Here is a 25,940-nt window from a genome sequence, read left to right as displayed (position 1 = left end):
ACCTCCAGGCCCCAGGGGAGTGCTTTTCTGGGGGCAAACTGTGCACTGATGATGGGGGATTATTTCATTTTGCTCATTTTGGTGTTTTTTCACATTTTAACCCATTTTCACCCCTTTTGCTCACATCTTCAAACTCGGGCCCTGATTACAAGTTCTGACCAAATGATGACAAACACGGTATTTATTATGTATTTTTTTCATTTTTTTCATTTTTCCAACTTATACATCCATCATTGGTGCCAGGCAGGTTGTGGAGAAAGCAGTGAAGAAAGGAGAGAGCCATCACAGAAAAGATGTCCATCCAGGGTCAAGGTACCCTGCACTTTTACATATCCAAATGACAGCATTTAAAGTTTTTTAGCGTATGGTATCTCTCGTTGCATGGAACCGCACAGAGGCCAACGCCACACAGACGGCACCTGTACTTTGTTTGCCGCCTGCCTTTGGTACGAGAGCGGTCAGAGCACACGGCGCAGTCTGGACGTCCCTCTGCTTGACAAAGCCAATGACGCTCTGTGAGTCTCTGTGGCATTTCACCCTCCGGTCTTGAGCGCCTTTCTTGTTTTTTGGAGTGATCAGCCAGTAATGCATCAATAATGTTCTGAATGTAAACCTTTAAAGGTTTGTGTGGGCCTGGAGTGGATTTGGTGTATATGATGTGTGAGTTGACAATACTTATGCTTATAATGGCATTGAATATGCGATGATACCATTTCCGGGACCTGTGTGGAAAGAGGTATGTCTTCATCCTCTGGTCAGCAGTGTCCACTCCACCCATGTAGGCGTTGTACTGGTCGACACATACAGGTCTTTTGATGTCACGGAAGCCAGTGTCATCTGTCTTGGATCGGATCCTCCTCTGAACACAATCATTTCCATGGACTGTGGACAACATGGTGAGACGTTTAGTATCGTGCCAAGCACAAGCCAGGAGTTTTCCCTTTCTGCAAAAAACTGGGTCATCTCCTTTTTTCAGCTGTAAGACACTTTTACCAAGGCATTTTGGCATCCCCAACCTGGTAATCCTTACCGTCCCACACAGTCCAGTTTCCAAATCTGCTAATTCATTTGCAATTACAGGCGAGGTATAGTAACTGTCCATGTAAATCTCGTGTCCTTTGCCCGTAAAGGGAGAAACCAACTCACGGACAACTGCGTGTGTTGCACTGATGTTGCTTGCATTATTTTTGTACTGTCCAGTGTGCATTGACCAGCGCAAAACATACCCTGAACAGCTTTCACTCAGGGCATACACTCTATAGCCATATTTGTCAGGTTTATTCGGAGAGTAACATTTTAGTGAAGATCTCCCCTTGAAAGCTATTGTCATTTCATCTAAAGAAAGCTCCTTGATTGGACTGTAAACTGCTGCAAATTTGGGAATAATCAAATCTATTATTGGGCGGACTTTGAACAGTTTATCGTGCCCGGGCTCGCCTGTTCTCACATAATCATTATTGTTGACAAAATGAAAGAACGAAAGAATGATTTCAAATCTGTTTCTTGACATTACATTTCCAAATCCAGGCGTTTGTGTAAGCCAAAATGTTCCCCAGTAATCCTCGATTTCAGGTTTCTCAACAAGGCCCATGGAGAGATGCAAAGCGAAGAAAGCTTTCATTTCGGTGACTGATACATCATACCACTCAAGAAATCTTGAATGTGGCTTCAGAATCATAGGTGCCATACACTGATGTGCATATCTATTTGTCTCATCAGTAATGAAAGTCCAAAACTGATCGGTCAGAAAGAGTGACAGAATATCAAATGGATTAGCATCCGTCAGATCCATCTCTCCTGTGTAGCCAACTGGGTCTTCAAAAGGTTTGATCCATGCCTCAAATACCTCGACCTCTCTCAGCATGTCCCAGCTCTCATCCACCGGGCAAGTTTTACTGCAGCCACTGGTTCCACTGGTTCCTCACCTCCGTCTGTCCTTTGCACCTGTCCGTTGTTTCGAAGTCCCTTCATCTCCACTTGGAAATCCATCGTCACTCTCGGGGAGATAATACCCTTCAGAGTCAGAATCTGCTGTAAATTGCATGCCACGTGAACTTCCTCCAGCCATTTTTTTCCTTACCGGATCTGCCCTGGATCATACCTGGCTAATAAAGGGAAGTTGCACCGAACCGACCAATGACTGAAGTGATTCATTTTCTACTATTATTTCATTAATTTCCTTGTACGGTAAAGTTGCATTTCTGCGACTTTGGCGCTTAAAGGGTTAACTAAACAGGCCCTTTGACCAAGGAAGCCCCAGCGCCGTAATGATTTCCTGGTTTCCATACATAATTACATACAGTGGTTACTTCTGGGATTGTATCTCTTGCTTGCTCTGGCAAGGTGAGCAGTCGTCCCTGGGTGGGCTCAAACCACCAACCTTTCGCCTATCAGCAGAACGCGCTAGCCGATTGCGCCACAGAGGCGAGAATCTTAACATACCCATGAAAGGGTTACCCCTCTAATTGCAATTAGAAATGAAGAAAAACTCTGGATTCAGAGCGCTAACCGCTATACCGTTGAACCACACCTTTCTACAGGATGTCCTGTTTTGAAAATAAGTATGACATTTGATCATTGGGCTATATCAAAGAGAGCAGCATTGAAGTAGGCAAACTTCTGCTTCATGGTTTCATTGTGTGGTGGTCATCACATCTGCCCTACACGCAGAAGGTCTTGGGTACAACATTCAGCAAAACCAAACATGTTACCAAACATGTTCATGCTAACAATGTTCCAACGAAAGCATGCTGTTTATGTTTTATAGATCCTTTCCAGGCCATTTATGTCCTGATCTCGCAAAATATCCAATAGACCCAGCATTCCTATTCATTGTATTTTTGAGCAAAGACTAACATTCAGGTACACATGCCGAAACCCGGGATTGAACCAGGAATAACGTAGCGAGAAAATGAACTAGTTCTGTGTGTCCTTTTTTCTTTTCTTTTGATTAAACATAAAACAATACAGGACACGACCAGGGAGCAAAAATCGTAATTAAAAGAACTTAATAGTTACATAAAACATAACATAACATAAAATAACATAAAAACAAAATCACATTTAAATGAAAATAAGGGTCCTACTTGGTCCAAGTCAATCAAATTAGTGCTTATCCAAATTAAGCCTGGATGTCACTGTTTTCCATTCATCCAATGTCTAATGTCTGTTACTATGTCAGTCAAGTCTTTGATCGTTGGCGTGGTTGGTGTCGAGCATTTCTTTGTGATGGCCTTTTTCTCTACAGCCAAAAGTATGTTCCAAGGGTATCCATTTATTGTGTCCATGGCAGGAGTGTTGAGGCCCAAGTACATAGTTTTAAATTTGAGTGGGATGGCAAAGTCAAAAACAGTCTGCAGTGCCCTGTGAATTTCAGTCCATTATTTTTGAGCAACAGCACAGCCCCAACACACCTGATAGTGGTTTGCCTGCTGGGTTCTCCAGCAGTTAGCATTTCCTTGTGAATAATGGGCACTTTGACATGGTGTGGTGAAAAAAACATATTTTTCCCCTTCAGGCATGTGATTTTGTGGTCTTCCTCAGGGCTGTTCCTACATTTCCACACTCTTGGTCAGACAAAACCAGGTTAACTTCTCGTTCCCATTGGTTTAGAATATACTTAGCAGAACGTTGTCCAGATTACCAATGCATTGAGATCATTTAGAAATGATTCCCCTCGCAAGTTCTGATTGATTGGTTTCAACAAAGATTACTGTCAGAGGATTATAGTGGTCATTTCTTTGTTTCATTTCTTGCTTATAATAAGTCCTATAAAAGTCCTGTCTCTCCAAGTCAAAGGATTCCTTCAACACATCAATGCTTTTCATTTGATTTTCTTTTGCAATGCAGTGAAACGTTTAAGCCTTTTGTAATCCAGGCGTTGAATCATAAGCTTGGTCATAAGAAAACCAACACCAGATTTTAACAGCTTTGTTTAGTTTGTATGCTTTGGTTGGCTCCTTTCAGGGGGTAAGCACAGATTTTACCCAAAGATTCTTCTTGTTTCTGCACTTTTTCAAAAGAGTAGCGCTGCTCTCGGGGCACTCAAGGTTCCACCGAGATTTGAACTCGGATCGCTGGATTCAGAGTCCAGAGTGCTAACCATTACACCATGGAACCGCAGACTCCTCCTTGGAATGATAACGGTCATCCAAATCTACAAGTCTTTACGTCAATCATCCCTTGCCAAAAAAATGAGAAACAAGGAGTGAAAACAGTGCAAATAATCTTGATGTGCAGCAATACTTTTCCCTCTCTTAATGCAAAGTGTAGCAGCAGTAAACTTGAGGGAGAAAGGTATGGGTTTGAGGGCTCTTCTTGTGGGCTTTTCTGTCCTTGTAAATATTTTTCATAGACAAAAGAGTAGGCATTTCCTGTTTACTAAACAGGCCCTTTCACCAAGGAAGCCGCAGCGCCATAACGATTTCCTGGTTTCCTTACATAACTACATACAGTGGTTACTTCTGGGATTGTATTTCTTGCTTGCTCTGGCAAGGTGAGCAGTCGTCCCTGGGTGGGCTCGAACCACCATCCTTTCGGTTAACAGCCGAACGAGCTAGCCGATTGCGCCACAGAGACTAGAATCTAGGCATATCCATAAAAGACTTGTGCCTCTAATTGCAATAAGAAATGAAGAAAAACTCTGGATTCAGAGCGCTAACCGCTATACCGTTGAACCACACCTGTCTACAGGATGTCCTGTTTTGAAAATAAGTATGACATTTGATCATTGGGCTATATCAAAGAGAGCAGCATTGAAGTAGGCAAACTTCTGCTTCATGGTTTCATTGTGTGGTGGTCATCACATCTGCCCTACACGCAGAAGGTCTTGGGTACAACATTCAGCGAAACCAAACATGTTCCCAAACATGTTCATGCTAACAATGTTCCAACGAAAGCTTGCTGTTTATGTTTTATAGATCCTTTCCAGGCCATTTATGTCCTGATCTCGCAAAATATCCAATAGACCCAGCATTCCTATTCATTGTATTTTTGAGCAAAGACTAACATTCAGGTACACATGCCGAAACCCGGGATTGAACCAGGAATAACGTAGCGAGAAAATGAACTAGTTCTGTGTGTCCTTTTTTCTTTTCTTTTGATTAAACATAAAACAATACAGGACACGACCAGGGAGCAAAAATCGTAATTAAAAGAACTTAATAGTTACATAAAACATAACATAACATAAAATAAAATAAAAACAAAATCACATTTAAATGAAAATAAGGGTCCTACTTGGTCCAAGTCAATCAAATTAGTGCTTATCGAAGTTAAGCCTGAATGTCACTGTTTTCCATTCATCCAATGTCTAATGTCTGTTACTATGTCAGTCAAGTCTTTGATCGTTGGCGTGGTTGGTGTCGAGCATTTCTTTGTGATGGCCTTTTTCTCTACAGCCAAAAGTATGTTCCAAGGGTATCCATTTATTGTGTCCATGGCAGGAGTGTTGAGGCCCAAGTACATAGTTTTAAATTTGAGTGGGATGGAAAAGTCAAAAACAGTCTGCAGTGCCCTGTAAATTTCAGTCCATTATTTTTGAGCAACAGCACAGCCCCAAAACACCTGATAGTGGTTTGCCTGCTGGGTTCTCCAGCAGTTAGCATTTCCTTGTGAATAATGGGCACTTTGACATGGTGTGGTGAAAAAAACATATTTTTCCCCTTCAGGCATGTGATTTTGTGGTCTTCCTCAGGGCTGTTCCTACATTTCCACACTCTTGGTCAGACAAAACCAGGTTAACTTCTCGTTCCCATTGGTTTAGAATATACTTAGCAGAACGTTGTCCAGATTACCAATGCATTGAGATCATTTAGAAATGATTCCCCTCGCAAGTTCTGATTGATTGGTTTCAACAAAGATTACTGTCAGAGGATTATAGTGGTCATTTCTTTGTTTCATTTCTTGCTTATAATAAGTCCTATAAAAGTCCTGTCTCTCCAAGTCAAAGGATTCCTTCAACACATCAATGCTTTTCATTTGATTTCCTTTTGCAATGCGGTGAAACGTTTACGCCTTTTGTAATCCAGGCGTTGAATCATAAGCTTGGTCATAAGAAAACCAGCTCCAGATTTTAACAGCTTTGTTTAGTTTGTATGCTTTGGTTGGCTCCTTTCAGGGGGTAAGCACAGATTTTACCCAAAGATTCTTCTTGTTTCTGCACTTTTTCAAAAGAGTAGCGCTGCTCTCGGGGAACTCAAGGTTCCACCGAGATTTAAACTCGGATCGCTGGATTCAGAGTCCAGAGTGCTAACCATTACACCATGGAACCGCAGACTCCTCCTTGGAAGGATAACGGTCATCCAAAGCGACAAGTCTTTACGTCAATCATCCCTTGCCAAAAAAATGAGAAACAAGGAGTGAAAACAGTGCAATTAATCTTGATGTGCAGCAATACTTTTCCCTCTCTTAATGCAAAGTGTAGCAGCAGTAAACTTGAGGGAGAAAGGTATGGGTTTGAGGGCTCTTCTTGTGGGCTTTTCTGTCCTTGTAAATATTTTTCATAGACAAAAGAGTAGGCATTTCCTGTTTACTAAAAAGGCCCTTTGACCAAGGAAGCCGCAGCGCCATAACGATTTCCTGGTTTCCTTACATAATTACATACAGTGGTTACTTCTGGGATTGTATTTCTTGCTTGCTCTGGCAAGATGAGCAATCGTCCCTGGGTGGGCTCGAACCACCAACCTTTCGGTTTACAGCCGAACGCGCTAGCCGATTGCGCCACAGAGACGAGAATCCAGGTTTATCCATAAAAGACTTGTGGCTCTAATTGCAATAAGAAATGAAAAACTCTGGATTCAGAGCGCTAACGGCTATACCGTTGAACCACACCTTTCTACCGGATGTCCTGTTTTGAAAATAAGTATGACATTTGATCATTGGGCTATATCAAAGAGAGCAGCATTGAAGTAGGCAAACTTCTGCTTCATGGTTTCATTGTGTGGTGGTCATCACATCTGCCCTACACGCAGAAGGTCTTGGGTACAACATTCAGCAAAACCAAACATGTTACCAAACATGTTCATGCTAACAATGTTCCAACGAAAGCTTGCTGTTTATGTTTTATAGATCCTTTCCAGGCCATTTATGTCCTGATCTCGCAAAATATCCAATAGACCCAGCATTCCTATTCATTGTATTTTTGAGCAAAGACTAACATTCAGGTACACATGCCGAACCCAGGATTGAACCAGGAATAACGTAGCGAGAAAATGAACTAGTTCTGTGTGTCCTTTTTTCTTTTCTTTTGATTAAACATAAAACAATACAGGACACGACCAGGGAGCAAAAATCGTAATTAAAGAACTTAATAGTTACATAAAACATAACATAACATAAAATAAAAACAAAATCACATTTAAATGAAAATAAGGGTCCTACTTGGTCCAAGTCAATCAAATTAGTGCTTATCCAAGTTAAGCCTGAATGTCACTGTTTTCCATTCATCCAATGTCTAATGTCTGTTACTATGTCAGTCAAGTCTTTGATCGTTGGCGTGGTTGGTGTCGAGCATTTCTTTGTGATGGCCTTTTTCTCTACAGCCAAAAGTATGTTCCAAGGGTATCCATTTATTGTGTCCATGGCAGGAGTGTTGAGGCCCAAGTACATAGTTTTAAATTTGAGTGGGATGGCAAAGTCAAAAACAGTCTGCAGTGCCCTGTGAATTTCAGTCCATTATTTTTTAGCAACAGCACAGCCCCAACACACCTGATAGTGGTTTGCCTGCTGGGTTCTCCAGCAGTTAGCATTTCCTTGTGAATAATGGGCACTTTGACATGGTGTGGTGAAAAAAACATATTTTTCCCCTTCAGGCATGTGATTTTGTGGTCTTCCTCAGGGCTGTTCCTACATTTCCACACTCTTGGTCAGACAAAACCAGGTTAACTTCTCGTTCCCATTGGTTTAGAATATACTTAGCAGAACGTTGTCCAGATTACCAATGCATTGAGATCATTTAGAAATGATTCCCCTCGCAAGTTCTGATTGATTGCTTTCAACAAAGATTACTGTCAGAGGATTATAGTGGTCGTTTCTTTGTTTCATTTCTTGCTTATAATAAGTCCTATAAAAGTCCTGTCTCTCCAAGTCAAAGGATTCCTTCAACACATCAATGCTTTTCATTTGATTTTCTTTTGCAATGCGGTGAAACGTTTACGCCTTTTGTAATCCAGGCGTTGAATCATAAGCTTGGTCATAAGAAAACCAGCTCCAGATTTTAACAGCTTTGTTTAGTTTGTATGCTTTGGTTGGCTCCTTTCAGGGGGTAATCACAGATTTTACCCAAAGATTCTTCTTGTTTCTGCACTTTTTCAAAAGAGTAGCGCTGCTCTCTGGGCACTCAAGGTTCCACTGAGATTTGAACTCGGATCGCTGGATTCAAAGTCCAGAGTGCTAACCATTACACCATGGAACCGCAGACTCCTCCTTGGAAGGATAACGGTCATCCAAAGCTACAAGTCTTACATCAATCATCCCTTGCCAAAAAAATGAGAAACAAGGAGTGAAAACAGTGCAAATAATCTTGATGTGCAGCAATACTTTTCCCTCTCTTGATGTAAAGTGTAGCAGCAGTAAACTTGAGGGAGAAAGGTATGGGTTTGAGGGCTCTTCTTGTGGGCTTTTCTGTCCTTGTAAATATTTTTCATAGACAAAAGAGTAGGCATTTCCTGTTTACTAAAAAGGCCCTTTGACCAAGAAAGCCGCAGCGCCATAACGCTTTCCTGGTTTCCTTACATAATTACATACAGTGGTTACTTCTGGGATTGTATTTCTTGCTTGCTCCGGCAAGGTGAGCAGTCGTCCCTGGGTGGGCCCGAACCACCAACCTTTCGATTAAAAGCCGAACGCGCTAGCCGATTGCGCCACAGAGACGAGAATCTGGACATATCCATAAAAGAATTGTGCCTCTAATTGCAATAAGAAATGAAGAAAAACTCTGGATTCAGAGCGCTAACGGCTATACCGTTGAACCACACCTTTCTACAGGATGTCCTGTTTTGAAAATAAGTATGACATTTGATCATTGGGCTATATCAAAGAGAGCAGCATTGAAGTAGGCAAACTTCTGCTTCATGGTTTCATTGTGTGGTGGTCATCACATCTGCCCTACACGCAGAAGGTCTTGGGTACAACATTCAGCGAAACCAAACATGTTACCAAACATGTTCATGCTAACAATGTTCCAACGAAAGCTTGCTGTTTATGTTTTATAGATCCTTTCCAGGCCATTTATGTCCTGATCTCGCAAAATATCCAATAGACCCAGCATTCCTATTCATTGTATTTTTGAGCAAAGACTAACATTCATGTACACCTGCCGAAACCCAGGATTGAACCAGGAATAACGTAGCGAGAAAATGAACTAGTTCTGTGTTTCCTTTTTTCTTTTCTTTTGATTAAACATAAAACAATACAGGACACGACCAGGGAGCAAAAATCGTAATTAAAATAACTTAATAGTTACATAAAACATAACATAACATAAAATAAAATAAAAACAAAATCACATTTAAATGAAAATAGGGGTCCTACTTGGTCCAAGTCAATCAAATTAGTGCTTATCCAAGTTAAGCCTGAATGTCACTGTTTTCCATTCATCCAATGTCTAATGTCTGTTACTATGTCAGTCAAGTCTTTGATCGTTGGCGTGGTTGGTGTCGAGCATTTCTTTGTGATGGCCTTTTTCTCTACAGCCAAAAGTATGTTCCAAGGGTATCCATTTATTGTGTCCATGGCAGGAGTGTTGAGGCCCAAGTACATAGTTTTAAATTTGAGTGGGATGGAAAAGTCAAAAACAGTCTGCAGTGCCCTGTGAATTTCAGTCCATTATTTTTGAGCAACAGCACAGCCCCAAAACACCTGATAGTGGTTTGCCTGCTGGTTTCTCCAGCAGTTAGCATTTCCTTGTGAATAATGGACACTTTGACATGGTGTGGTGAAAAAAACATATTTTTCCCCTTCAGGCATGTGATTTTGTGGTCTTCCTTAGGGCTGTTCCTACATTTCCACACTCTTGGTCAGACAAAACCAGGTTCACTTCTCGTTCCCATTGGTTTAGAATATACTTAGCAGAACGTTGTCCAGATTACCAATGCATTGAGATCATTTAGAAATGATTCCCCTCGCAAGTTCTGATTGATTGGTTTCAACAAAGATTACTGTCAGAGGATTATAGTGGTCATTTCTTTGTTTCATTTCTTACTTATAATAAGTCCTATAAAAGTCCTGTCTCTCCAAGTCAAAGGATTCCTTCAACACATCAATGCTTTTCATTTGATTTTCTTTTGCAATGCGGTGAAACGTTTACGCCTTTTGTAATCCAGGCGTTGAATCATAAGCTTGGTCATAAGAAAACCAGCTCCAGATTTTAACAGCTTTGTTTAGTTTGTATGCTTTGGTTGGCTCCTTTCAGGGGGTAAGCACAGATTTTACCCAAAGATTCTTCTTGTTTCTGCACTTTTTCAAAAGAGTAGCGCTGCTCTCGGGGCACTCAAGGTTCCACCGAGATTTAAACTCGGATCGCTGGATTCAGAGTCCAGAGTGCTAACCATTACACCATGGAACCGGAGGCTCCTCCTTGGAGTCTTTACATCAATCATCCCTTGCCTAAAAAATGAGAAACAAGGAGTGCAAACAGTGCAAATAATCTTGATGTGCAGCAATACTTTTCCCTCTCTTAATGCAAAGTGTAGCAGCAGTAAACTTGAGGGAGAAAGGTATGGGTTTGAGGGCTCTTCTTGTGGGCTTTTCTGTCCTTGTAAATATTTTTCATAGACAAAAGAGTAGGCATTTCCTGTTTACTAAACAGGCCCTTTGACCAAGGAAGCCGCAGCGCCATAACGATTTCCTGATTTCCTTACATAATTACATACAGTGGTTACTTCTGGGATTGTATTTCTTGCTTGCTCTGGCAAGGTGAGCAGTCATCCCTGGGTGGGCTCGAACCACGAAACTTTCGGTTAACAGCCGTACGCGCTAGCCGATTGCGCCACAGAGACGAGAATCTAGGTGTATCCATAAAAGACTTGTGCCTCTAATTGCAATAAGAAATGAAGAAAAACTCTGGATTCAGAGCGCTAACCGCTATACCGTTGAACCACACCTTTCTACAGGATATCCTGTTTTGAAAATAAGTATGACATTTGATCATTGGGCTATATCAAAGAGAGCAGCATTGAAGTAGGCAAACTTCTGCTTCATGGTTTCATTGTGTGGTGGTCATCACATCTGCCCTACACGCAGAAGGTCTTGGGTACAACATTCAGCGAAACCAAACATGTTACCAAACATGTTCATGCTAACAATGTTCCAATGAAAGCATGCTGTTTATGTTTTATAGATCCTTTCCAGGCCATTTATGTCCTGATCTCGCAAAAGATCCAATAGACCCAGCATTCCTATTCATTGTATTTTTGAGCAAAGACTAACATTCAGGTACACCTGCCGAAACCCGGGATTGAACCAGGGACCTTTAGATATTCAGTCTAACGCTCTCCCAACTGAGCTATTTCGGCTACTTTATCGAATAAATTAGGCAAGGGAGGGAAACGTGTGGCATAACGTAGCGAGAAAATGAACTATTTCTGTGTGTCCTTTTTTCTTTTCTTTCGATTAAACACTCTACACTCTTGGTCAGACAAAACCAGGTTCACTTCTCGTTCCCATTGGTTTATCTTCTTTACCATGAAATCAACTCTTACCTTCTCAAAGCCTTCCCATATGGTCTAGCGGTTAGGATTCCTGGCTCTCATCCAGGGGCCAGCCGTGGATAGTGGGCATAGAGCGCCAGCCAATCAGAATGAGCCTGTGTGCCATGTGCCACTGTGATGAAGGCCAACCAATCAGAATGCAGAGATTCGTGTTCGTTCACAAATTCATCTCAAGAAACCAGAGTTCAATTCCTGCTGTGCCCAGAAGAAGAGGAACGTTTCAAAGGATCAAAACTTTAAATGTACAAAGTTTATGAGTTCAAACATTAAATGTATAAAGTTTATGAGTTGGTGTGTCAGTTTGCACTTGTTAAAAGGTCAGATCATGAGAAGGACTCACATGCAGCTGCTGGTACTGATTTGCAATTTTAATAAAATCACAAATTGATCACAAATAGTGATTTCTGCTTCACCTTAAGAGATTTACCCACGTCACACCTTCTGCATAAATAAACTTGGAGTGGGTCAGAAAACTCCAGGTGTTTAGTCCGCAGGGGTCAGAGGTCACACTATCACATCTCTAACACTGCAGCACTGAACTGTACTATTGTGTTCAGTTTATGTTCTGCAGAGAAATAAAACATTGACTCATATTGTTAATGATATGATATCTCAATCATTTAAATAATTTTGTTGTATTGTTATATTGGAAAGAAAACACAAAAAAACATGTACTTTTAAGAATATTTATTGACAGGGAAAATACCAGAAATATTAAGTTTAATTTATTTACACTTCAGACAGCATTCATTACTTGACAGTAGTATTTACATTAAATATACAGATATATAGAGTCCAGGGAAGTATGTGTGGATGTGAGGACTGTGCGGGGCCTGCTTCAGCACCAGTTTGCAGAACCTGCACGTTCTCCCTGGGGCAGAACCTTCACGTTCTCCCTGGGGCAGAACCTGCACGTTCTCCCTGGGGCAGGTGACTCCTCTCTCTTCCTCTTCTGTTGCTTCCTTTCCTCCTCTCTCTGTCTTGTGGCCTCCAGCTCCCTCTGGAAGAACTCTGTGTCCACAATGTCCTTAAAGGTGGTGTTTCTTCAGGGCTGCTGCTCAGGGCGTCCTGAGAAAGAGACGGTGATGGTCAGAGCTGTAGGAGACGAGGTGATGGTCGTGGTGACGACAGTTGTCGTGGTGACGACAGGCAGAGTTGTGGTGCTGCCAGAGTGTCTGTGTTTGCTCCAGCTTTTTCGGGCTGATGTTGAGTGAAGATGATGCATTTAATAATTTGATGTGATGATGATGTAATGACAAATATGTAGTTTTGTGGTCGGGTGTAGCGCGCTGTTGGCTGATTGGCTCAGGGGCAGTGGAGGGGGAGGCGGCCTGTTGTGACGACTGCGGCTGAAGCTTCACTGGAGGAGGAACTACAGAACAAAACAGATGAATGTTTTAGTGATAAGCAACACGTGTGCACATGAAATACAACACATGACACACATTTAGAACCACTGCACTGGCTGTGAAACTACAGTCAGCATGAAGTATTCATCTGTTCACTCTGTGATGGTTTGACTGAGACAGACACAGACACACATGGAGCATGAAGCATTCATCTGTTCACTCTGTGATGGTTTGACTGAGACAGACACAGACACACATGGAGCATGAAGCATTCATCTGTTCACTCTGTGATGGTTTGACTGAGACAGACACAGACACACATGGAGCTCACTCACTTTGGGTTGTCTCTTCTCCAGGAGCATCAGATGCAGAATGTGTGGGACGAGCTGCATCTGAAACAACCAAAACACCACAATATAGGTTTATGTTTGTTTAGATTATTCTATTAAAATGTCAGACCTGGAGCTGAAGTACTTCCAGACTCGGGCAGAACAAACCTCAGCTCCTGTGGAAGTGGCACTGGAGGCTTAAGGGGCAGCACATCTGCAGCAGCTGAAGAGAGGAAAGAAATATATGATACGTTTGATCAACTTTGATCTTACAGTGAATAAGCAACAAGTAAAAGCTCTTACATCCTGTGGTTCCTCCAGAACAGTTGCTGTAAGAGAAGAAGAAGAATAATGAGTCATATTTAGCTGTTAGTAACAACGCACACTTACATTTGACCTGTTGTTTATATCATAAGTAAGTTTATATTGCTGTTTTATTTAGCAATGTTAGTGTGAATGAGCAGAAGAAGCTCTCACTCATTCATATTGAACACCAGATAATATGACTTACTCTCATCACAGATGCATGAATTCAGAGCAGGACCTGAACAGGGTCAGGAACAACTGAACTCATGCACAGGACAGAACGTGTCCCAAAGTGTCTTTCATGGCAGGACATCTGTGTGTGAACTTCTGTAAACCTGAGGATGATGGAGCTCAGCAGCGACTGGACACGGCTGGAATAAAAGACAAACCTTTTTAACACATGATAAATCCAAAATGGAGCTTAAGCGTTACAGACACATTACACACATCCACGTGTTGTTTGGACGGAGATGCTGAGCATTGTCCTCTCCAGCGCGTCCTCTTCAGCCACTACTAAAGGAAAAGACATGAAATGAAACAGAAGTGACTGCTCCTCTACACGGTGTGACTCTGTGTGACTCCACACAAACCAAGAACACACGATTTATGTAGTTATACTCACCCAAGGGCTCACGAGGAGAGCTGGTGGGGACACGAGTGGGTGGAAAAGAGGACAGGGCAGAGGAGGACAGGAGAGAGGAGGACAGGACAGAGGAGGACAGGGCAGAGGAGGACAGGACAGAGGAGGACAGGGCAGAGGAGGACAGGACAGAGGAGGACAGGACAGAGGACAGGACAGAGGAGGATGGGGCAGAGGAGGACAGGAGGAATTGTTGAGTCATTCATATGGATTTTGGCTCTTGTTTATAGTCTGTTGCTAGGTAACAGTTGTGGAATGTCCTCCACATTAACATGAAGTGAAGGCATTTCCCCATTGTGGGACAAAGTCTCTCTTACTTGTGATGAATTGTTGAAGCTACAACTACTTTTATGCACAATAAGAGACAACACAACACACAGATCACGTAATATTGCACCTTATATAAAACTGCACAACTGCAAACCTTTAAATGTAATAAAGTTTAACTTCACAGGGCTGAATATCACACAAAACTGACAGAAAAGTCGCGTTTAGTTGTTCAACAGAGACATGGAAGTAGCAGTGACTTTATGTGACTAAAAACACAGTTTCAAAAGTGCAAAACACAAGACGAACTTTACCTGAAAACGTCTTCAAATGCCCGTTATAAATGCCACAAAATACGAGTGTTCTGGGGCAGTAAAATGTCCATAAGAAGGTGAAAACAGGAGCAGATCTAGTGCTAAACTTGTCCAGGTCGCACTGAATGAATGACGTCACTCTGCATTCAAACATGGCGCGCTCTCGCCACAGCGCCGCCGCTGGCCAAAAGTATATTACATCCGTAGTGGTTTAACACTACCATAGGAAATGAATGGGATTCTGTTTAGGGCTGTTTAGCTAAAGAATCCAGGTGGCCCGGGTTCAACTCCCGGTATGGGAATATCTAGTCTGTCCTGCTGGAACACTTGTAGCTGCATTATGTACAAGACTCGCTGTGGTTACGAGTACATTCAAGCTGGACGGAGGTGAAGAGAGGCATAGAAACATGGTATCGATTTGGGCGCAGCATGTGAAAATTTGTAATCAACCTTTAGCTTTTCTATGCATCTATAGACTAGCAGGTTGGTTGGTGTTTCTTTTTGGAGCATTTCTCTTAGACAATTGCCAGATTACACTGCAGTGAATTTTAGAGACCTTCACTGAAATATTTCAAATCAGCACATGTGGTGATTCAGTGCAAGCTCCCAGTCCCGCATTACCTTTGAACCTTGCAGCACTTATAAAATTCAAACAATATTATTTCATCCATCCACACTACCTGCAGGAAGGTGAGACAAAGTGGCCCATTCAGGCAGCCTGGGCGACATTCCCAACTTCCAGTATAGGTATGTCTCGCCAAACCTGAGCTTAGAATGCTTAGTAAAACATGCTGTCTCCATGAATTCATGGAGAGTTAAATCTGGTAATGTAATTGCGCTAGTTTCAGAAAATAATGTGGGTAATTTCCACTTTCTTAAACACAGTTTAAATGTGTCTTGTTGTTGTGGCCGAGAGGTTAAGGCGATGGACTTGAAATCCATTGGGGTTTCCCCGCGCAGGTTCGATTCCTGTCAGCAACGTGTGTTTAGCAGCACAGATTTTGAGATTGCGTTCTATTCTATAAACCAGCATGTTTGGTGATGTTTAATTTCGGAGCCATTCTTTCAGAACGAGGGCATGTATGAAATCCTTGTTTCAATCCCCTGCATCTCCATTCAATATTCTGTTGATGGCACAAAGTGAAAAGTGTTGACTCCAGGTCTTGCTTGGAAAATAATCATGACAGGCAAGAGATGGTTATGTAGCTCAGTGTTAGAGCACAGTCTTTCGTAGCAAGATCCCAGTTCCACATTCCTTTAAAATTAGATTTCATATTTTGAAGCAATTTGAGTCTATTAGACGTATACAGCCCCATGGGCATTACGCACTGGCCTCTTGAACCGGGATTGTGGGTTTGAGTCCCATGATCATAGCCATTCAGCAGAGTGGCGCAGCGGTAGCGTGCTGGGCCCATAACCCAGAGGTCGATGGATCGATACCATCCTCTGCTAGATTTTTTTTTACTTGCATTATTGCGATTGTCAATCCAAATGAACCAAGCTAGTCAGTAATGTGTTGGATGATGGAAGCCGATCTTCAGCGCAAGCTCCCAGTTCCACATTTGCTTTGAATCTAGCAGCACATTTCTTTTTTCCATCCTATATTGTTATTTCTTTTTTGGGGAAAAGGATAGCTGAGTAGTGAAAGAAGATGTAGGTCAAAAAAGACCCATGAATAGACATTTTGAAGCAATTTGAGTCTATTATGGGTACATAACCCCATAAGCAATATGCACAGGATACTAGCCTCCAAAATCCGGGATTGTGGATTTCAGGTCCATGGTCTAATAGGCTGAGCCACAAGGAAAATACTAATCCCTAGACTTGTTGCACGTGGAATGGGCTTATATCTATTACATACAGAACTGTTCCTTAACTCTCAAGCATCAATGAGGCCTTCTTTATACGTCATAAGGCGCTGGTACAGCTAGCAGCCCGGTGTAAACGCTCTCTCTTTTTTCTCACACTTATTGTGCTTTATCTCCTATATTTTGTAAATATAGTTAGTATATTTTTTCTATTTTACTGTAGGATAGGGACACGCGCTGGAATCATTTTTAATTCAACTGTTTTTGACTTTATTCGGCTGGATTGAGTGTTTTCGTCGTGTCGTGGCGATGTGTCTTGGCTCTGAGTCGGCGCCGTACCGCGCTTACACAGAGGAGGAACTAATGAAACTGCGGAGAACAGTCGTCTTACCCGGAGATCTTCACGTTATCCCGGCGGACATCATAAGGAAAACGCAACGAAGCAGACGGGCTGGACGTAAACTCCGAGAGAAGAGAGGGACAAACAGGAAGTCGGTTCCCGCCGTAGTCATGGGTAACGTGAGGTCCCTTCAAAATAAAATGACGGAAATAGCGAGCCTCATGCGGTCCCAGAGGATTTATAGGGACAGCAGTGTCTTGATTTTCACAGAGACCTGGTTAACAGCAGAAATGCCAGACTCTATTGTAGGTTTGGACAATTTTCATCTGCTGCGGGCGGACAGAACGAGAGAATGCGGGAAGAAAAGATATATTATCTGCCCCGGGAGTTCTCACATGTGATTTTGATCGCAGTCTATGTGGCCCCGTCTGCCAATGCTGAATATGCTTGTGAAGCACTGCTCTCCTGCACTTGTAGGCTGCAAACACAGCACCCACAGGCTCTCTCCCTCGTCTCTGGTGACTTTAACCACGCTTCTCCCTCTTCTGTTCTACCAACATACACCCAGTATGTTACCTGCCCCACCAGAAACAATAGAACATTGGACTTGTTTTTTGCCAACACCAAGGAGGCTTATTCCTCTTTCCCCCTCCCTCCCCTGGGCAGCTCGGACCACAACCTTGTACATCTGGGGCCTGTGTATGAACCCATCGTGCCCATGTGGGACAATAAAGGAATATCTTATCTTATCTGATCTGATCTGATCTGATCTGATCTGATCTTATCTTATCTTATTGATTGTTTTTGTCCATTCTATCATTTTAGAGCTCATGCTTAGCATGTATGAGGTCCTGGGTTCAATTCCCAGCATCTCCAACCAGCACTCACCTCCGCGTACAGCCCGTTGTCAGCCTGGAAGTGCCCCGGAGTCTGGTAAAATCAAGCCGAAAATAGACCCTCTCATGCCGGGTCTGGGCGGCGCTAAGAGCGGGAGGAGTGCGGGGCTCATTCAGAGGCTCCATGATCCGCCTTACAACCAGCTCTCACCTCCACGTACAGCCCGTGGTCGGCGTGACACTGTGCTCTGCCCCGAGCAATCAGAGCAAACAGCAAGCTTCTGGAAGTGCCCGCGAGTCTGGTAAAATCAAGCCGAAAATAGACCCTCTCATGCCCGGTCTGAGCGGCGCTTAGAGCGCGGAGGAGCGCGGAGCGCGGGGCTCCATTCAGAGGCTCTGTGATCCGACGCTCACCTCCGCACCTCCGAACCATGACTTGAGATTACGGCTGTGAAGGAGCCTTGGAAGCTGGATAAAACCAGAACGGGGCCCATCGATCGCGGTTCTCGTGTGGCCGTCAAACGAGCTCCTCCCCCGGTAGCCGCACAACCAGGAAATGTACCTGTTTCGATTGCGAAAAACGTCATTCTCAAAAACCGCCCGCCCGTCCCTCCCAGCATTACCATTTTGCACATCCCGCGTGAGAGCAGCGTAGGAATTTCTCGGGAGCAGCGTGATTTAGCCCGGGACTCTTGAGCTGAACGCTTATTTCCACGAGCCCAAAAAACGACTAAGTCCAATGGTATATAGTGTACTATTGCCGAAAAACGACAGAGTCTTTAGGTATAGTGTACTATTTCGGTTTTTACTCTAAGTCCCTCAGGGGCATATGGTGCTATACTATGATGGTCAGATCACCTCCAGGCCCCAGGGGAGTGCTTTTCTGGGGGCAAACAGTGCACTGATAATCGGGGATTATTTCATTTGGCTCATTTTGGTGTTTTTTCACATTTTAACCCATTTTCACCCCTTTTGCTCACAACTTCATACTACGGCCCGGAAAAACGACAGAGTCGCTCGGGTATAGTGTACTATTGCCGAAAAATGACAGAGTCTTTTCAGGTATAGTGTACTATTTCGGTTTTTACTCTAAGTCCCTCAGGGGCATATGGTGCTATACTATGATGGTCAGATCACCTCCAGGCCCCAGGGGAGTGCTTTTCTGGGGGCAAACAGTGCACTGATGATGGGGGATTATTTCATTTGGCTCATTTTGGTGTTTTTTCACATTTTAACCCATTTTCACCCCTTTTGCTCACAACTTCATACTACGGCCCGGAAAAACGACAGAGTCGCTCGGGTATAGTGTACTATTGCCGAAAAATGACAAGAGTCTTTTCAGGTATAGTGTACTATTTCGGTTTTTACTCTAAGTCCCTCAGGGGCATATGGTGCTATACTATGATGGTCAGATCACCTCCAGGCCCCAGGGGAGTGCTTTTCTGGGGGCAAACAGTGCACTGATAATGGGGGATTATTTCATTTGGCTCATTTTGGTGTTTTTTCACATTTTAACCCATTTTCACCCCTTTTGCTCACAACTTCATACTACGGCCCGGAAAAACGACAGAGTCGCTCGGGTATAGTGTACTATTGCCGAAAAATGACGGAGTCTTTTCAGGTATAGTGTACTATTTCGGTTTTTACTCTAAGTCCCTCAGGGGCATATGGTGCTATACTATGATGGTCAGATCACCTCCAGGCCCCAGGGGAGTGCTTTTCTGGGGGCAAACAGTGCACTGATGATGGGGGATTATTTCATTTGGCTCATTTTGGTGTTTTTTCACATTTTAACCCATTTTCACCCCTTTTGCTCACAACTTCATACTACGGCCCGGAAAAACGACAGAGTCGCTCGGGTATAGTGTACTATTGCCGAAAAATGACAAGAGTCTTTTCAGGTATAGTGTACTATTTCGGTTTTTACTCTAAGTCCCTCAGGGGCATATGGTGCTATACTATGATGGTCAGATCACCTCCAGGCCCCAGGGGAGTGCTTTTCTGGGGGCAAACAGTGCACTGATGATGGGGGATTATTTCATTTGGCTCATTTTGGTGTTTTTTCACATTTTAACCCATTTTCACCCCTTTTGCTCACAACTTCATACTACGGCCCGGAAAAACGACAGAGTCGCTCGGGTATAGTGTACTATTGCCGAAAAATGACAGAGTCTTTTCAGGTATAGTGTACTATTTCGGTTTTTACTCTAAGTCCCTCAGGGGCATATGGTGCTATACTCTGATGGTCAGATCACCTCCAGGCCCCAGGGGAGTGCTTTTCTGGGGGCAAACAGTGCACTGATGATGGGGGATTATTTCATTTTGCTCATTTTGGTGTTTTTTCACATTTTAACCCATTTTCACCCCTTTTGCTCACAACTTCATACTACGGCCCGGAAAAACGACAGAGTCGCTCGGGTATAGTGTACTATTGCCGAAAAATGACAGAGTCTTTTCAGGTATAGTGTACTATTTCGGTTTTTACTCTAAGTCCCTCAGGGGCATATGGTGCTATACTATGATGGTCAGATCACCTCCAGGCCCCAGGGGAGTGCTTTTCTGGGGGCAAACAGTGCACTGATGATGGGGGATTATTTCATTTGGCTCATTTTGGTGTTTTTTCACATTTTAACCCATTTTCACCCCTTTTGCTCACAACTTCATACTACGGCCCGGAAAAACGACAGAGTCGCTTGGGTATAGTGTACTATTGCCGAAAAATGACAGAGTCTTTTCAGGTATAGTGTACTATTTCGGTTTTTACTCTAAGTCCCTCAGGGGCATATGGTGCTATACTATGATGGTCAGATCACCTCCAGGCCCCAGGGGAGTGCTTTTCTGGGGTCAAACAGTGCACTGATGATGGGGGATTATTTCATTTTGCTCATTTTGGTGTTTTTTCACATTTTAACCCATTTTCACCCCTTTTGCTCACAACTTCATACTACGGCCCGGAAAAACGACAGAGTCGCTCGGGTATAGTGTACTATTGCCGAAAAATGACAGAGTCTTTTCAGGTATAGTGTACTATTTCGGTTTTTACTCTAAGTCCCTCAGGGGCATATGGTGCTATACTATGATGGTCAGATCACCTCCAGGCCCCAGGGGAGTGCTTTTCTGGGGGCAAACAGTGCACTGATAATGGGGGATTATTTCATTTGGCTCATTTTGGTGTTTTTTCACATTTTAACCCATTTTCACCCCTTTTGCTCACAACTTCATACTACGGCCCGGAAAAACGACAGAGTCGCTCGGGTATAGTGTACTATTGCCGAAAAATGACAGAGTCTTTTCAGGTATAGTGTACTATTTCGGTTTTTACTCTAAGTCCCTCAGGGGCATATGGTGCTATACTATGATGGTCAGATCACCTCCAGGCCCCAGGGGAGTGCTTTTCTGGGGGCAAACAGTGCACTGATGATGGGGGATTATTTCATTTGGCTCATTTTGGTGTTTTTTCACATTTTAACCCATTTTCACCCCTTTTGCTCACAACTTCATACTACGGCCCGGAAAAACGACAGAGTCGCTCGGGTATAGTGTACTATTGCCGAAAAATGACAAGAGTCTTTTCAGGTATAGTGTACTATTTCGGTTTTTACTCTAAGTCCCTCAGGGGCATATGGTGCTATACTATGATGGTCAGATCACCTCCAGGCCCCAGGGGAGTGCTTTTCTGGGGGCAAACAGTGCACTGATGATGGGGGATTATTTCATTTGGCTCATTTTGGTGTTTTTTCACATTTTAACCCATTTTCACCCCTTTTGCTCACAACTTCATACTACGGCCCGGAAAAACGACAGAGTCGCTCGGGTATAGTGTACTATTGCCGAAAAATGACAGAGTCTTTTCAGGTATAGTGTACTATTTCGGTTTTTACTCTAAGTCCCTCAGGGGCACATGGTGCTATACTCTGATGGTCAGATCACCTCCAGGCCCCAGGGGAGTGCTTTTCTGGGGGCAAACAGTGCACTGATGATGGGGGATTATTTCATTTTGCTCATTTTGGTGTTTTTTCACATTTTAACCCATTTTCACCCCTTTTGCTCACAACTTCATACTACGGCCCGGAAAAACGACAGAGTCGCTCGGGTATAGTGTACTATTGCCGAAAAATGACAGAGTCTTTTCAGGTATAGTGTACTATTTCGGTTTTTACTCTAAGTCCCTCAGGGGCATATGGTGCTATACTATGATGGTCAGATCACCTCCAGGCCCCAGGGGAGTGCTTTTCTGGGGGCAAACAGTGCACTGATGATGGGGGATTATTTCATTTGGCTCATTTTGGTGTTTTTTCACATTTTAACCCATTTTCACCCCTTTTGCTCACAACTTCATACTACGGCCCGGAAAAACGACAGAGTCGCTTGGGTATAGTGTACTATTGCCGAAAAATGACAGAGTCTTTTCAGGTATAGTGTACTATTTCGGTTTTTACTCTAAGTCCCTCAGGGGCATATGGTGCTATACTATGATGGTCAGATCACCTCCAGGCCCCAGGGGAGTGCTTTTCTGGGGTCAAACAGTGCACTGATGATGGGGGATTATTTCATTTTGCTCATTTTGGTGTTTTTTCACATTTTAACCCATTTTCACCCCTTTTGCTCACAACTTCATACTACGGCCCGGAAAAACGACAGAGTCGCTCGGGTATAGTGTACTATTGCCGAAAAATGACAGAGTCTTTTCAGGTATAGTGTACTATTTCGGTTTTTACTCTAAGTCCCTCAGGGGCATATGGTGCTATACTATGATGGTCAGATCACCTCCAGGCCCCAGGGGAGTGCTTTTCTGGGGGCAAACAGTGCACTGATGATGGGGGATTATTTCATTTGGCTCATTTTGGTGTTTTTTCACATTTTAACCCATTTTCACCCCTTTTGCTCACAACTTCATACTACGGCCCGGAAAAACGACAGAGTCGCTCGGGTATAGTGTACTATTGCCGAAAAATGACAGAGTCTTTTCAGGTATAGTGTACTATTTTGGTTTTTACTCTAAGTCCCTCAGGGGCATATGGTGCTATACTATGATGGTCAGATCACCTCCAGGCCCCAGGGGAGTGCTTTTCTAGGGGCAAACAAGTCACTGATGATGGGGGATTATTTCATTTTGCTCATTTTGGTGTTTTTTCACATTTTAACCCATTTTCACCCCTTTTGCTCACAACTTCATACTACGGCCCGGAAAAACGACAGAGTCGCTCGGGTATAGTGTACTATTGCCGAAAAATGACAGAGTCTTTTCAGGTATAGTGTACTATTTCGGTTTTTACTCTAAGTCCCTCAGGGGCATATGGTGCTATACTATGATGGTCAGATCACCTCCAGGCCCCAGGGGAGTGCTTTTCTGGGGGCAAACAGTGCACTGATGATGGGGGATTATTTCATTTTGCTCATTTTGGTGTTTTTTCACATTTTAACCCATTTTCACCCCTTTTGCTCACAACTTCATACTACGGCCCGGAAAAACGACAGAGTCGCTCGGGTATAGTGTACTATTGCCGAAAAATGACAGAGTCCCTCGGGTATAGTGTACTATTGCCGAAAAACGACAGAGTCCCTCGGGTATAGTGTACTATTGCCGAAAAACGACAGAGTCCCTCGGGTATAGTGTACTATTGCCGAAAAACGACAGAGTCCCTCGGGTATAGTGTACTATTGCCGAAAAACGACAGAGTCCCTCGGGTATAGTGTACTATTGCCGAAAAACGACAGAGTCCCTCGGGTATAGTGTACTATTGCCGAAAAACGACAGAGTCCCTCGGGTATAGTGTACTATTGGCTGGAAGCTCGGTTTTTTTTCTAAGTCCAGCAGGGGTATATGGTACTATATTCTGGTGGTCAGATCACCTCCAGGCCCCAGGGGAGTGCTTTTCTGGGGGCAAACAGTGCACTGATGATGGGGGATTATTTCATTTTGCTCATTTTGGTGTTTTTTCACATTTTAACCCATTTTCACCCCTTTTGCTCACATCTTCAAACTCGGGCCCTGATTACAAGTTCTGACCAAATGATGACAAACACGGTATTTATTATGTATTTTTTTCATTTTTTTTATTTTTCCAACTTATACATCCATCATTGGTGCCAGGCAGGTTGTGGAGAAAGCAGTGAAGAAAGGAGAGAGCCATCACAGAAAAGATGTCCATCCAGGGTCAAGGTACCCTGCACTTTTACATATCCAAATGACAGCATTTAAAGTTTTTTAGCGTATGGTATCTCTCGTTGCATGGAACCGCACAAACGCCACACTGACGGCACCTGTACTTTGTTTGCCGCCTGCCTTTGGTACGAGAGCGGTCAGAGCACACGGCGCAGTCTGGACGTCCCTCTGCTTGACAAAGCCAATGACGCTCTGTGAGTCTCTGTGGCATTTCACCCTCCGGTCTTGAGCGCCTCTCTTGTTTTTTGGAGTGATCAGCCAGTAATGCATCAATAATGTTCTGAATGTAAACCTTTAAAGGTTTGTGTGGGCCTGGAGTGGATTTGGTGTATATGATGTGTGAGTTGACAATACTTATGCTTATAATGGCATTGAATATGCGATGATACCATTTCCGGGACCTGTGTGGAAAGAGGTATGTCTTCATCCTCTGGTCAGCAGTGTCCACTCCACCCATGTAGGCGTTGTACTGGTCGACACATACAGGTCTTTTGATGTCACGGAAGCCAGTGTCATCTGTCTTGGATCGGATCCTCCTCTGAACACAATCATTTCCATAGACTGTGGACAACATGGTGAGACGTTTAGTATCGTGCCAAGCACAAGCCAGGAGTTTTCCCTTTCTGCAAAAAACTGGGTCATCTCCTTTTTTCAGCTGTAAGACACTTTTACCAAGGCATTTTGGCATCCCCAACCTGGTAATCCTTACCGTCCCACACAGTCCAGTTTCCAAATCTGCTAATTCATTTGCAATTACAGGCGAGGTATAGTAACTGTCCATGTAAATCTCGTGTCCTTTGCCCGTAAAGGGAGAAACCAACTCACGGACAACTGCGTGTGTTGCACTGATGTTGCTTGCATTATTTTTGTACTGTCCAGTGTGCATTGACCAGCGCAAAACATACCCTGAACAGCTTTCACTCAGGGCATACACTCTATAGCCATATTTGTCAGGTTTATTCGGAGAGTAACATTTTAGTGAAGATCTCCCCTTGAAAGCTATTGTCATTTCATCTAAAGAAAGCTCCTTGATTGGACTGTAAACTGCTGCAAATTTGGGAATAATCAAATCTATTATTGGGCGGACTTTGAACAGTTTATCGTGCCCGGGCTCGCCTGTTCTCACATAATCATTATTGTTGACAAAATGAAAGAACGAAAGAATGATTTCAAATCTGTTTCTTGACATTACATTTCCAAATCCAGGCGTTTGTGTAAGCCAAAATGTTCCCCAGTAATCCTCGATTTCAGGTTTCTCAACAAGGCCCATGGAGAGATGCAAAGCGAAGAAAGCTTTCATTTCGGTGACTGATACATCATACCACTCAAGAAATCTTGAATGTGGCTTCAGAATCATAGGTGCCATACACGGATGTGCATATCTATTTGTCTCATCAGTAATGAAAGTCCAAAACTGATCGGTCAGAAAGAGTGACAGAATATCAAATGGATTAGCATCCGTCAGATCCATCTCTCCTGTGTAGCCAACTGGGTCTTCAAAAGGTTTGATCCATGCCTCAAATACCTCGACCTCTCTCAGCATGTCCCAGCTCTCATCCACCGGGCAAGTTTTACTGCAGCCACTGGTTCCACTGGTTCCTCACCTCCGTCTGTCCTTTGCACCTGTCCGTTGTTTCGAAGTCCCTTCATCTCCACTTGGAAATCCATCGTCACTCTCGGGGAGATAATTTCCTTCAGAGTCAGAATCTGCTGTAAATTGCATGCCACGTGTACTTCCTCCGGCCATTTTTTTCCTTACCGGATCTGCCCTAGATCATACCTGGCTAATAAGAGGAAGTTGCACCGAACCGACCAATGACTGAAGTGATTCATTTTCTACTATTATTTCATAAATTTCCTTGTACGGTAAAGTCGCA

General features: G+C 43.3%; 8 non-coding genes across 8 annotated transcripts; 2 read left to right on the top strand and 6 right to left on the bottom strand.

Annotated features, from left to right (window-relative positions):
- Nucleotides 1–4,047: 4,047 nt before the first annotated feature.
- Nucleotides 4,048–4,119, bottom strand: trnaq-cug (transfer RNA glutamine (anticodon CUG)). The gene has a single exon. It is a non-coding gene; the product is annotated as a tRNA-Gln (tRNA).
- A 2,080-nt stretch (nt 4,120–6,199) lies between these two features.
- Nucleotides 6,200–6,271, bottom strand: trnaq-cug (transfer RNA glutamine (anticodon CUG)). Its single transcript has one exon. It is a non-coding gene; the product is annotated as a tRNA-Gln (tRNA).
- A 385-nt stretch (nt 6,272–6,656) lies between these two features.
- On the bottom strand, nt 6,657–6,730 carry trnay-gua (transfer RNA tyrosine (anticodon GUA)). Its single transcript has one exon. It is a non-coding gene; the product is annotated as a tRNA-Tyr (tRNA).
- A 1,611-nt stretch (nt 6,731–8,341) lies between these two features.
- On the bottom strand, nt 8,342–8,413 carry trnaq-uug (transfer RNA glutamine (anticodon UUG)). Its single transcript has one exon. It is a non-coding gene; the product is annotated as a tRNA-Gln (tRNA).
- A 2,079-nt stretch (nt 8,414–10,492) lies between these two features.
- Nucleotides 10,493–10,564, bottom strand: trnaq-cug (transfer RNA glutamine (anticodon CUG)). Its single transcript has one exon. It is a non-coding gene; the product is annotated as a tRNA-Gln (tRNA).
- Nucleotides 10,565–11,440: 876 nt separating this feature from the next.
- trnaf-gaa (transfer RNA phenylalanine (anticodon GAA)) lies at nt 11,441–11,513 on the bottom strand. The gene has a single exon. It is a non-coding gene; the product is annotated as a tRNA-Phe (tRNA).
- Nucleotides 11,514–15,812: 4,299 nt separating this feature from the next.
- trnas-uga (transfer RNA serine (anticodon UGA)) lies at nt 15,813–15,894 on the top strand. The gene has a single exon. It is a non-coding gene; the product is annotated as a tRNA-Ser (tRNA).
- A 399-nt stretch (nt 15,895–16,293) lies between these two features.
- On the top strand, nt 16,294–16,365 carry trnam-cau (transfer RNA methionine (anticodon CAU)). The gene has a single exon. It is a non-coding gene; the product is annotated as a tRNA-Met (tRNA).
- The last annotated feature ends 9,575 nt before the right edge of the window (nt 16,366–25,940 follow it).

This window comes from Eucyclogobius newberryi, unplaced genomic scaffold, assembly GCF_026437365.1.
Source record: "Eucyclogobius newberryi isolate DKJ021-1_F unplaced genomic scaffold, fEucNew1.0.hap1 SCAF_46, whole genome shotgun sequence".
In the NCBI taxonomy this organism is placed as follows: domain Eukaryota; kingdom Metazoa; phylum Chordata; class Actinopteri; order Gobiiformes; family Gobiidae; genus Eucyclogobius; species Eucyclogobius newberryi.
The sequence above is the reverse complement of the archived record's forward strand: the minus strand, read 5'-3'. Positions and strand labels throughout refer to the sequence as shown.